This window comes from Rattus norvegicus, chromosome 8 (assembly GCF_036323735.1).
Source record: "Rattus norvegicus strain BN/NHsdMcwi chromosome 8, GRCr8, whole genome shotgun sequence".
NCBI lineage: Eukaryota > Metazoa > Chordata > Mammalia > Rodentia > Muridae > Rattus > Rattus norvegicus.
In genome coordinates this window covers 106369577-106373954 of record NC_086026.1, presented here as the reverse complement: position 1 = coordinate 106373954, position 4378 = coordinate 106369577, and the positions used below count along the sequence as shown (strand labels likewise).

Here is a 4378-nt window from a genome sequence, read left to right as displayed (position 1 = left end):
GGGCTTGAGAGGAACCTTGGGCCCTCCACCCTTCTTCTTCTTCTTCTTCTTTTTTTTTTTTTTCTTTTTTCCGAAGCTGGGGACCGAACCCAGGGCCTTGCGTTTGCTAGGCCTAAATCCCCGACCCTTCCACCCTTCTTTTAATCAGTCCCTGTATCAGTGTGAGGAGGAGTTAAAGTCTTTGCATGGCTGTGGCTTCACTTGAAGGCACAGGAGAAAGATTTCCTCTGTGTTGACCCTCCTCTTTAAAGACTTGGTTTGAGCTGGGGTCTTTGTGGGCTTCTTGAACACCTACAGGACATTTTAACGATGCTCCACCCTCCCCAGGGGCCTAGTTGACCTCAGAAGACAAGGCAACATATTCTCCCCTTTCTATCCCTCCAACCACATCAGTGTAGGCCTCCAAACATTGCTGCTGACCCCCCAGAAGGTTTACTACACTAGCCTGGTACTTTTAATTAATTGTAAGATACTTAGAGCCGGGGCAAAATCCAACCACTTTGAAATGAGCACTGCTTTGGCAGACAGTTAAGCAGGGTTTGGACAGCAATGTGTTGAAATTTGACCTTAGATGTGTTAATATCATTTACGGTCGGGGGTCACCACAACATGAGGAACTGTATTAAAGGGTTGCAGCATTAGGACGGCTGAGAACCACTGGCTTAGAGGCTCAGAGAGTGCAATGCCACCTTAAAACATAGGGCAGTCAAAACTCTTTATTTGTGCTTTGCACAATCCGGGGAACGAAGTGCTTTTGGCAAGTAGCAGACTGAGAAAAGCAGAAACACACAATTAAACATCAAGTTGCTGTTTGCAGTCTCCCACTGACTTGGCTAAGGAGGCTCCGATAAAACTGTGATGCCGAAGTTCTTGGAAAGGGGTGGCATCCACTTGTTCTTCCTCTGTCACCTGTCACTGTAAGTGGAAAGTTGAAACAGAAGCGAGGGGCCCAGGGCTGGATGTGGAGAAGTGGATAATAAACGTGGAGCAAAGGAGTCCCACGAAGGAAAAGACTCTATCTCTGTCAGAGAAAGCATAGCATGGAGCTGGCAGGCAGAGAGAGAAGGCGTTAATACCCACCACAGTCCGTCCTCTCTCCAGACCCCCATGCAGCAGGCTGAATCCTCTTTGCCTCCAGCTGTGGGAGCCGCCCTCTGGCTGCAGCTTGTAGTGTCTGACCATCATCCTTTGGTGCCAGTTGGGATCTGTGCTTTCCCATGGTTCTCCCTGGGCTGCTGCAAATTTATAGGTGCTTCCCAAGTCTAGCCCTCCTAGTCTGCTCCGTATTGAAGCTGCTTAGTGCTGAGATGGCACACAGCTGGGGAAACCTTTAAGTCCCCTCTGAAAACTAGCAAATGTATCATGCAAAAAAAAAATGCGTCAAAACCCAACCCTAACAACCCACTATGGAGATCTAGTACTGCCTCCCTAGTCTGAGTCGGATGTAAAAACGCACTGACCTTGGCAGTGAGTGTCCATGATGGAATCTTCTCTTCTCCCATTTCCAGGATTCCGTTAGGCATCCAAGAAGGTAAAAACCAAAGAGGAAAAAAAAATGGAGAAGAGGGCAGGGACATGGCACAGGAAATTCTAGGGATGGAGTCTGAGGGCTCAGCCGTGGCAGAAAGCTTTATGGATGGTGAAGTCATTTGGTCTTCCTCATCTGGATGATGTTACTAGCCAAGGTCAGATGGTATAGTTTATGCCATCTTGATGACGTCGCTCAGGATGGCAGCCAAGTCACAGGGCGGCTGTCTCCACCTTGCTGAGGTCACTAGTCAAGATGGTGACATAGTTACTTTTTGATTGTGGCCAGGGTGGGTCCATGGTAAAACGAGCCCACCCCCTACCAGGGAACCAGTCCCTGTGGGATCCACCCAGCTCACAGATTAAATATGGACGCTTACTCCCTTTTCTTTTTTTTTTTAAATATTTATTCATTTATTTCATGTATGAGTACACTGTAGCTGTCTTCAGACACACCAGAAGAGGTCATCAGATCCCATTACAGATGGTTGTGAGCCACCATGTGGTTGGTGGGAATTGAACTTAGGACCTTGGGAAGAGCAGTCAGTGCTCTTAACCGCTGAGCCATCACTCCAGCCCTCCCTTTTCTTTAAAACAATCACCTGAGTTGGGTTAGCATAGTTACAGGGGGAGATTGTCCACGTGGCTTGGGTATTTTGGCCTGAAAAAGAACAAAGCAAATAAACAGAGGAAGGAATTCCATGGTTTCAACCTCAAAATAGGGAGTCTATATGTCTTACCACCAATTGTAAATAGTAAATGCCTAGTAATGTAATCTGGACCCTGTTCCAATTTCTCCTCTGTTCATACATACAGGCAGGAAAGAAGCAAAAGGAATGAAGGTGTGCCCAGCACCCGTGGGTGATGCTGTTGCTCTGGGAACATATTGAGACAACGGAGAAGTGACCTTGATGTCATTTTGTCCCACCCAAACAGGGCATGAGCTGAAATCAGACAAATCTCTGGTCTTCTATGCTGGCTGGGACTTAAGACCCTTAGACAACCACCTGTTAAAAATAGTTAACCCTGACTTAAAACATTGGTAGCCTTGTGTCTTAGTTAGGGTGTTCGTTGCTATGAAGAGACACCATGATGATAGCAACTCTTATAAAGGTAAACATTTAATTGGGGCTGGCTTACAGTTTCAGAGGTTCAGTCCATTATCATCATGGCAGGAGCATGGTAGCCCGCAGACAGACATGGTTCCAGAGAAGGAGATGAGAGTTCTACATCCTGAACTGAGGTAGCCAGGTGACTCTCTTCTGTACTGCGTGGAGCTTGAGCACTGGTAGCCCTCAAAGCCCGCCTACACAGTGAGACTTCCTTCAACAAGGCCACACCTCCTAATAGTGCCACTTCTCACGGGCCAAGTATATTCAAACCACATCTTGTGTAATGCTTTTGTGTAATTAGAAAGGCATCTGCCTGGGCACCATAATGTCTACCAAAGTATAGGACTTAACCATACCAAAAAATGTGTTTGTTCTCTCTTCCTCTAAACCTGATTCAAAGTGTCCCAGGTTCTCTAAGGGATCAGTCGGGAGAGGGCAGGAAGACAGAATCCATGTCCAGAGAGTGACGTTGACGTAGTTAGGTTGTGAACTTGGGTCTTGGAGGTCTCTTCCACATCATTCAATCTCTCCTTAATAACAGGAGAGGGGTTGGGGATTTAGCTCAGTGGTAGAGCGCTTGCCTAGGAAGCGCAAGGCCCTGGGTTCGGTCCCCAGCTCCGAAAAAAAAAAAAAAATAACCAAAAAAAAAAAAAAAATAACAGGAGAGGTATAGTCAACAGGGCGGGGGAACCTCTGGGCCAGCCAGAGGAATTGATTTTCCCCTTCGGAAAAAAAATCTGCTTTGCCTTTTTGATAAATTGTTTCTCATCTGGGTTTCATGAACACTAACCAACCAGAGAGCCTCATTCCCCATGATGAAAGGTTTTCTCACTCTGACTTCCAATGCTCAGTCAATCTCTCATTGATTCCTTTGTAGGGTGGTGTTTGTGTTAAGTGCTTCTTATCAGCAGGCTTATCATCAGAAATCACCAGAGACACTGACCGAGCTATGGATCAGGACTCTACATCTGCTTTGTATGAATGTCATGTCTCATGAACTCTCATCCAACCTCCAGAATACCTAGACAACCAAAGAGGACCTTGCTGCTCTTGGCCTTGTGCACAAGAGTTACCTGGTCTCCTTGGTATTTTCTTGGGTCCCTTGTTGTAAAGAAACTTTAAATCCTGGGGTTGTTACTGATGTAAACAAAAAAATATATTTCACCTAAGAACCACTACAGCATGGCATGGGACAAGTCACCAAAGGAAGGGATCCGACGAACACTTTCCAAAGAGGAATTTGAAATCCAGGACAAGCCCTCATATTGAAAGAATATTGGAAAAATAATTTTGGTGTGGCACAAAAGAACACACAGGTAAAAGTACCTCAAGCATGGCAATTTCTTTTGCGAAAAGGGTACACTAGAGCCCAAAGTGAGTTAGCAAGCACCCATGGCCTAGATGGCCTCTATTCTTTAATCCTAGCGCTGATGGTGACTGCCATTTGCGAGAGCACAGCTTACCAAGGCACATGATTGGCCAGTAGTACTAAGGAATCTCTAGGGGTTGGACAAAGAGTCCAGTCACAAAAAGGGAAGGGGCTTAGAAAATATGGACCCTTGTTGGGTTAATTACCTTTGGTAGGGGGACATAAAGGGACATTACTTTTCTAATGACATTGATGCTACCAGAATCATTCATTAAGCTCTTTTTGTACAACACTCTTCCTGGGGAAATGTAATTAAAAGGAAAAAAAAACTCAAAGGGTAAAGTGATTTACGCTCACAGGTTCAGAGGCT

At 45.8% G+C, this 4378-nt stretch overlaps 1 long non-coding RNA gene across 1 annotated transcript; it reads right to left on the bottom strand.

The window, feature by feature from the left end:
* Positions 1-698: 698 nt before the first annotated feature.
* Positions 699-3023, bottom strand: LOC120094379 (uncharacterized). The gene is made up of 4 exons (XR_005488718.2): positions 2668-3023; positions 2130-2188; positions 1461-1774; positions 699-1046 (listed from the first exon to the last, which is right to left on the bottom strand). It is a non-coding gene; the product is annotated as an uncharacterized LOC120094379 (long non-coding RNA).
* Positions 3024-4378: the final 1355 nt, after the last annotated feature.